Genomic DNA, 8,425 nt, shown 5'->3' on the forward strand with positions numbered 1-8,425 from the left:
CGGCCGCTGGGCTGCAGGGCTGCGGCTGCCGGGCACCCACGGGCCGGATGCTCATGTGATGCCGGCGGCCGGCGAGCCGCGCGCTCCGCAGCCGCACGCACTGCGCGCCGCGCCTGCCCGCCGGTCCCAGCCAGCCCGGCCTCCAGGCGCGGTCCGCCTGCCCCTCCACGCCCCTCCCCGCCGCCCGCAGCGAGCACCCCTGCCCCGCCCCGCCCCTGCCCAACTGGATGGGCTCGGTGGGCCGCTCGTGCCCTTTCCCAGGCACCTTCCCCCGTCCGTCCTCCGATGGGGGAGGGTGAGGCACGTTTCCACCCGCTTCGTTAATAGGGAAACTGAGGCCCCGGGGGTGGTCGCTAGAACCCAGGTCCTGCCCCGCGCCCGGAGCCCGCTCCCCTCCCCGGCAGCGGTTCCCCTCCCAGTTGTTTATATTGCTTGCTCTTGCTCACTCAGCCTTTAAAGTCACGACTGAAATGTCACCTCCTCAACCTGTCTTCCCCGACATCCTCCCTCTGCTGGCCTCTGCGTAATTACAGATTTGTGTGACCCTTTGATTAAAGTCTGCCCCCATCCTAGACCCAAGGCTCCCTAAGGTCACACTGTGGCTTGTTCCCTCCCACTGCATCCCTTGGCCTGGCATAAGTGATGGATAAATAGGGGCTGTAGGTTGAATGTTGACCAGAAAAGCTCAGGCTGGGAACATGGGATTCAGTAGGGGTGAGGCAGAGCGTACTGCGTGGACAGGAACAAAGGTTGAGCTTCTGAGTAAGTGAGCACTGGATTCAAATCCTGTCACTGACAATAACTGTTTGGTGCCCTGAGCTGCCCCAGCCTGGAGCCTTCCCTGCTCTGCAGCAAGGACTTAACCCAGACTCAGCAGCAGGCTACTTTCCAAATCCTGCCCCCACTGCCCTCCTGCCCTCGGCCCCTCCCAGCACCCCCTTCATCCGCCAATCCTCAGGGGAGCCTCTACGACGCTGGAGGTCTGTTAAGTGCTCAGGTGGGGCTGGCTGGTGATCCATGTGGAGACTAGAGGAAATGCCTTCCGTTTCCCTTTGATCCCTATGGGATCAAAGAAAATATGCCAACAGGCCAGCTAGGTCTGCCGGCTGGAAAGAGGGGGGTCTCTTGGAGGAAAGGGCAGCAGGTTCACCGGGAAGGGAGTCACCCTCATGGACACTCACCGAGAGTCTGATCCTGTGAATCTGGGGGGTGGCCTGGGCTGTGGGGGCATTTGTGAAGCTCCAAGGTGATCTGCCTCCACAGCCAAGGATGAGGGGATCCCCCTCTCCGAGGCTTCTATGTTTCCCAAAGTTTGGACTCAGAAACCAGTGAGTCGGAATGCTGGGGCTGAGGCCCGGAACGTGCATTTCTGATACCTTCCCCTTACCAGCGGTCCCGTTTGAGAACCTCCTTGGTATTTCAAGCCTCTTTCAATCCTCACATCCACACTATGGAGGTCCTATCAGCCCCGTTTTGCGGATGAGGAAACAGAGGTTCAGCCACTGCCCAAGGTCATCCAAGCTGGGCAAGGGCTGTGGTTCATAAGCCCACGTGCCCGAATGATACTGTAACAAGGATGGGGGGAAAGGGGAACCTGTTGAATCTGTTGCCTCCAAAAGGCAGGTGGGAGAGTTCCCATCTGCCCCCATCCTCGACCTGGCAGTCCAGGAAAGCCTGAGCCAGGGTCACCTCCCTGGGGCAGAAGGGAGACGGGGAGAGACTGTCCGGAGTGCCTGGCTGTGCCGGTTGAAGCTCTACTGTGGGAAAAATTCCCAGTGAGGAGGAGAACATTGTACGGAGGCTATGTCCTGCCTAGCAGACTTGCATCTCCCAAGGAGAGAATTTGTTTCTCAGGCTTTTTTGCAGAGTGGGGCCTGGGGAAGGGCAGAGAGTGGAGGGCAAGGGGGAACTGCCCTCCCCTGCCCCACCATCTTCCTTCTGGTCTTGCAGGAGAAGCCTCTGGGCTGGGGACCACAATGGCTCACTGCCCAACCCCTGGCTGCTAGCAGTCCAGACGGGGGGTGGCTTCCTCGCAGTGATGGCCATCTTCTCCCCCTGTTTGTGCAGCTGCAGCTGCCCAGGATTCTCTTTGAGCTTGTCAACAGCCCCCGAGGGGAGATGGGCAGGTCATTACCGTGTGACAGGGAAGCCCGCTAAGGCTCAGGAGTAGGCGAGGGACATAGTTCACAGGGGCCGAGGGCCCGCTCTGTGCCAGGCCCCGTCAGCAACTCTCGACCTGGTCATTCAACAGGTTCACCTGGAGAGCCAGTTACAAATTCAGACGTGGGGCCCCATCGCGACCTGACCTAACACAGTGTCTGCATCCACCCGCTGGGGGTCCCGAGGCTGGGCCAGTGTTAGCTGAGAGCCTGGGGCCCAGCAGAGTCTCTGCCCAGTCACTACAACCCTGACAGGTGGGCAGGAGTTGTGCCAAGGGGCACTGCAGTCACTGTACCATAATCTCCAGCAGGACCCCAGCCACGCCTAAGAAACATTTCCGCTCCGTGAGCACAATGAGGTTGAGCTTCCAGGCAAATCTCCTGGGCGGCCTCTTCTTCAGCCAGAGCGCGAGCCCTTCCCACCAAGGGCTTCTGGATCCTGTGGTCTCCTTGCTTTGCAGGTGAGGACAGCAAAGCTTAGAGAAGCTAGACAACCTGTTCAAGGTCGCACAGTGAGTAGGTGAGGCTGCGACTGGGTGGCCGAGGACCCAGGCCTTGCTCTGGGGGTCAAGACCAAACCCCAAATGCTGCCACCCAGTGGGTGCAGGGGAGGGAGGGCAACGCAAGGCCCTGGGGGCCTGAGAAGCACATGGGTTAATGGAGTGGAAGCTGAGGCCCTGGCAGGGGAGGTGCCAGGCTGGGACTGGGTGGTCAGAATGGCAGGCATAGGAATCCTTCACACAGCATCTGGCCTCCAGCCCGAGCAGGCGCGGCCCTAATAGGAAACCTCTTGTAGGTTTCCGTTGGGCACCTTTTAGCAAAGCCATTGCGTATTTTTAGCCGCTGAGTATGAGAAGCAGCTTAGGTATCCAGTGGCTGGGACTCCCCCATCCCTCACATACCAGGGCACGGTGAGGGGGAAAGGCAGGGCTCTCCCTTCTGGCATGCCCACCTCCTGCTGCCCTGCAATCAGTCCTGGCCTGGGCAGGACAGCAGGCCGTCTGTCAGAGTCCAGGTCCTGAACCACTCAAGACCCCCTTCCCATCTCCCCTCCTTGCTCAGCTCTTGCCTGGAGGTGGTGCTGACAGCCCCTATACCGCTGGTGATTCCACTCCTGGTAGGTCACAGTGTAGCCTGCTTTCGACTTGCTGCTGAATCACTATCTCCCAGGGAGTCACAGGAAGGAGAAAGGGAGGGGAGGCGAGGGCTAGCGTCTCCCTCTAGTGCTACCAGAAGCTAATGTAATCGGAAAGGCCTCCCAGGCTGTCCTGACACAGCTCCATCAGGCCACTCAGCCTTCTCTGCAACTGGTCCGGGGGTGACCAAGACCACAGTGACCAACCATCCTGGGCAAACTGGGACATGGGACTTTCAGGGCTCAAACTGGGAAGGTTGCAGACAAACCAGGATAGCTGGTCACCAGATGGTCCACAGGTCAGGCCTGGCTGGGGGAAAGGGACGGGGTTCCTCCAACCCAGCATCACACCCTTCCCCCATTTAAACAGGGACTCCTGAGGCCTCCCCCTCCCCCACGTGATATAAACAGTTCATCTCTTGGCCCTTCCTCTTAGGATGCTGCTGCCTGCGGGGTGAGGACAGGCGCTGGAAGCAGACAGCCTCCAGTTCAACTCTCTGCTACTTGCTAGCTGGGTGGTCATCCTGAGCTACTCCCTTTACCTCTCGAGCCTCTATTTCTCTGTCTGTAGAAAGAGGATAATAACTCTACCAACCCATTAGGATCTGGGGAAGATGAAACACACAGCACTCATAAAGGGGGTTCACATAGTGCCCAGCACAGAAAATGCTATAGAAATTATTATTCTTTCACACCTGGACCAGACCCCATCTCTGTTGTTACCCAAATGCCAAAGGCCCGTTTGAACTCGGACCCTGCAGAACCCCCTAAAACCAAAGGAAGGGGCTTCTTCTTAAGGACCCCGCCATGCTGCTGGCAGCAGAGTGCCACACAGGGGCAAGTCCAGCCCCCCTATGCAGAGTTTTGGGCTTTCAGACACCAAACCAGCATTGGTCTCTGTCTAGTGCCGTCCACCTAGGGAAAGCCTGTTGTGCACACAATGTTAGAACAGGGCTCATCTGGAAACAATCATGTTTTCAGGGTGACACTGACCCACAGGAACTGGCAAGCTCTGGACTCATTTATTGGGATTCATTTAACCTCCAAGGAGCGGCAAATGCTCAGAGCCCCGAACCAAGAGATGTTCATGCTAATGGCACCCAAACAGGTCAGCTTCCCTTTTCTTTTCTCTTCTTTTTAATCTTTTTTCCCTTTCTTTTCTCTTGGTGAGACATGCTGTGCTCCTTCCCCGGACATTCCAGCGAAGGGGCTGGTGCTGGAGACAGAAAAGAGGGAGAGGCTGCAGGGAGGGGGCAGGAAAGGCATTTAACAGTTCCTGTGTCTGGACCACCTGTTTTTACACGTGCTTTCCCTCCCTCTGCCTTTCTTGAACAGACATTTGCCCGTCAGTGCTCTGAAGCAGGCAGAGGTGGTGTTAACCCATTTTATGGGTGAGGAGACAGGTCCTGAGGCCTTAAGTGGCTTGCCCAGGCTTGTGAGGCTCCACTGATGTCCTGACCCAGAGGGCTCCCCACGCAGAGGGCTCCCCACGCAGAGGTCCACCAGGGAACGGGCTGCAAGGAGAGGACGCACAGGCCGGAGAAGCAGGCTCTCACTGGGGAAAGGAGGCGGCATCCTTCTGGTCACGGGCTCCCGGAGTGAGAGGAAAGCCAGGAAGACCCCTGAGGCAGGGGAGAGACCAGGAAAGGAAGCCCAGTCTGGCCGGGCTGCTCTGTGGAAGGAGGCTGAGTCCCCACCAGGTGGAATTCTGAGTGCTACAGGGCCATGCCCTCCGCTGCCTGCCGTCCCTCTCCCCCGCACTGTCATTCCCATCAGTGAGTGTCCTGGCAGAAGAGGACAGGCACACACTGCCAGCTTGATGTTCTCACCCTCCTGTCTGCTGGCTGACATTGGCTGCTTGGCCCGGGATGCCTGTCTGCAGGGCTGCGGCTGCTGGGAACCGCGGGTTGCCAGATGGCTGTGGGTGACCTTGAGAGCCAAGGGGTCTTGGGGACGTGGGCGGTACCTAAAAGATGGGGTCTGGGAGTGATGGTATGCAACCTTGGCCAGGAGAGTGACGTGGAGCCCTTCACACAGTGATGTAGTGATGGTTTTGACGGCTGTTATCAACCAATAAGCACCTTCTAGCTCTTGCTGGGGGCTGCCTCGTGAGGGCCTGTGCAGGCGTGGGAGAAATGTGTGACATGCAGAAGGCCTGCAAGTTTGGGGTTAAATTAGGGGATGAAACTACATAGCACAGTGAGAAAGGTAACATTCTGAGATAATCTATGCGGAGAGTCACAGGAGATGTTACACTCCAGGTGCAGAGAAGAGAGAGATCCCAGGGCTGTAGGACATGCAAGGTGGCTTCCTAGAGGAGGAAGCCTGGAGCTGAGCCTTGAAGGATCCGAGGGGTTTGGGTCCATGGAGAGGGTAGAGAGGGGAAAGTTCTAGAAGCAGGAACAAGTAACTCCAAAGAGGAGGAGTTGAACTACTGGGGAGCATTGGTGAGCAGAGGGACAGGCAGGGAAAGGCCAGGCTGGGGGAGGGGAGGGGGGAAGGGGAGGGCTTTGATGTCCTGCTGTGAAATCTGGAGGTTTTCAGAATTAGGGAGTGATGGGGTCAGAGCCTGGCTGGAGAAAGGTTTTTTGTTAAGAGGTGCGATGGACAGCCAGGGGGGCAGGGCAGGAGAGAGGCTGTGACAGCTCTGAGCCTGAAATGTCAACAGAGCCACCAGGGTTCTGGGCCTGGCTCTGCCCCTCAGCGGCCGGTGGACCTGCGCAAGTCACTTCAAACTAGTGCTTTCTGAATGCCAGGTTGTGACGCATTAGTGAGTTCTGAAATCACCTCGGTGGGCTCCAACAAGCATCTTTAACAGGTAGAAGGAACAAAATGATGGAGTCACCCATGGTTAAGTTTAAATCCTGTTTTGCGAAACTTGGGTTTCTGATGTCTACCTGCTTGTCTACCTGTCTGTCTGTATTGGGTTGTGATGTGAAACTTCTCACCATGGCAGCAAAAGGTTTAGAAACACCAACAAACTCTCGAGCCCTCAGTTTCCCCATCCCTATAAAGGGGCCCCTCTGAGTGTCCCCACAGGCTGTTCACTCTCTGTGAAACCAAAACTTAGACAGCCTGTCGCTCCAGAAGCCGAGCAGGGAGGCTCTGAGGGCAGGGGCTTCCGGTGGGCTGAGGGCGGGAGAATCTGGAGCAGTTTTCCACCCCCCTTAGCCCCTAGCTGGGTTTTCGTTCTGGCTTTTGAGAGCCTTTGCACGGAATGGTCTCAAGGGGCAGCAGCCTCTAGGGAAGACAGACAGAGGGGGCATGAATCTGTTCCTTGCCCCCATCTGTGCCCTGATCTAAACTGTGGCACTGAGGGCCCTTGTGTCTAACAAGAATCCGTCCTTTCTCCGCAGGGGCTGTTTTCTCCAGGGTTCTGAGAATGGGCCCCATTGTGACCATGTGGACCATCCAGAGAGGCTGGAATTCCTGCCCCGGGGCGAAAAAGCTGAATTCCTGGGGAGGAAAGAGTTTCCTCCCGCCTCCTGTGCACCCCCGAAGCTGTGTCCCAGAGAGGCCCGAGCCAGGGTGATCACAGACCCAGAAACCTCCCAGGCCTTGTGCTGGTCTCCTGAACATCCCAGAGGGGCTCTGCTGCTGCTCCGTCCACAGCAAAAGGACAAAGCTCCGTCTGTATGTCTGTCTCCTCACCATGACTGGACTCACCACTATGGCAAACGTCCTGAGCGTGTCTCCAGCCCGGGGACGGCTCCACCGTGTCCAGGCCTCCAGCAGAGGGTTAAGAGTGTGAGCGGGGTGGGGCCTGCTTCAGCCACTTACCACTTTGTGACAGAGGCAAGTTTCTTAACCTCTCTGTACCTTCATTTGTCAAAGGGATAAAATTAGTTCCTACCTTTGCTGTTGTTGTGGGGTTTACCTGGGATAATGCACGAAGCTCTTAGAATGGCATCGGGCACGTGGAGAGGCTCCCTGGCCAACAGCCTGGGTTCCCAAGAGGGGCTAGATTTGGAGCGTGGACGGCGGCCAGAGTGGGGGAAGTGTTGACTGGCCCCTCACCAGCATGGCTTCATAAAACCCTGGCTCTCTCGCTCGGGGTGCCAGCTCAGGCCTGGGTTCCCACCTGTGTGCTCCAAGGCATCCCACCCAGATGTGGTTGACAAGCAGTCCAGGGAGGAGAGGGAAGATGGGGAACTGTGGAAAGGGGAGTGACAAAGTGCCGTGATGGGGTTCCACCGTGAGATCCCCGGAGAGAAGGGCAAGGAGGGTGTTCCAGGAGTGGAGGCCTTCCCTGTCTCTCTCCAAGTGCGTTTGTCTGTCCGTCCGTCCATGCATCCATGCATCCATCCATGTCGTAACTGAGGGTCTGCTGTAGAACCAGCATTGTGTCTGGGCAGAAGTGGTGGGAAACACAGTTCTGCTCTCACACAGCACACTGTCTAGTTGGAGACACAAGACAAACACCCAGGAGAAGAAAATATACAAGTCACCTTGTGATCAGGTGCCCCAAAGCCTGGTCAAAAGGATATGTTGTAGAGGCATTCCCCAGAAGGGGCGGTCAGAGTGGTCTGGGGCGATGGGAGAGGGCTGCCTGGAAGGGGGAGGGCAGCAGACCTGGAAGGGGGGGCAGCAGACCTGGAGGGGGGGCAGCAGACCGGGGGGGGGGGGGGGAGGTGGGGGGGGGGGGGCGGAGACGGGGGGGGGGCAGCAGACCTACCCTTGAAAGGTGGATATTTAGAGAGAGCAGGGGCGGGAAGGAGAGTTGGGATGGAAGGGATGATGTGAGTAAAGGTGCAGGGGAGGAAGGAATGCGGGATGGGGTGTGTGTGTGTGTGCGTGTGTGTGTGATGCCTCCAGGAGGCTGTATGCCTGGGAGGACAGGACATGCAGCTGGGGCGGGACTGCAAGCAAAGGAAAATGGCTCCGATTTTAGAAGGAGAAACCCAGTGGCGATGGTTGTAACTAAAGATTTTCCCCTGGAAAGTGGCAACACCAGCCCTGTGACTGAGAATCAGGTTCCCACCTGGTTCTGGTTCAGGGTGCAGGATGGGGACTTGTTTCAGGAGACAGTAGAGTGCTTTGCTCCCCAAGCTACAGTGGCCCTGTCTGCAGAGGTGTGTCTCATCTGTGTGTGTGTGTGTGTGTGTGTGTGTGTGTGTGTGTGTGTGTGTGT

At 57.5% G+C, this 8,425-nt stretch overlaps 1 protein-coding gene across 12 annotated transcripts in view; it reads right to left on the minus strand.

The window, feature by feature from the left end:
* The window catches only part of SH3PXD2A (SH3 and PX domains 2A), a 241,562-nt gene that overhangs the window by 89,078 nt on the left and 144,059 nt on the right, over positions 1-8,425 (minus strand). The window lies entirely within an intron of this gene.

The sequence above is a fragment of the Aethalodelphis obliquidens genome, unplaced genomic scaffold (assembly GCF_003676395.1).
Source record: "Aethalodelphis obliquidens isolate GAN/ISIS:26980383/991018 unplaced genomic scaffold, ASM367639v1 scaffold11, whole genome shotgun sequence".
Taxonomy (NCBI): Eukaryota; Metazoa; Chordata; class Mammalia; order Artiodactyla; family Delphinidae; genus Aethalodelphis; species Aethalodelphis obliquidens.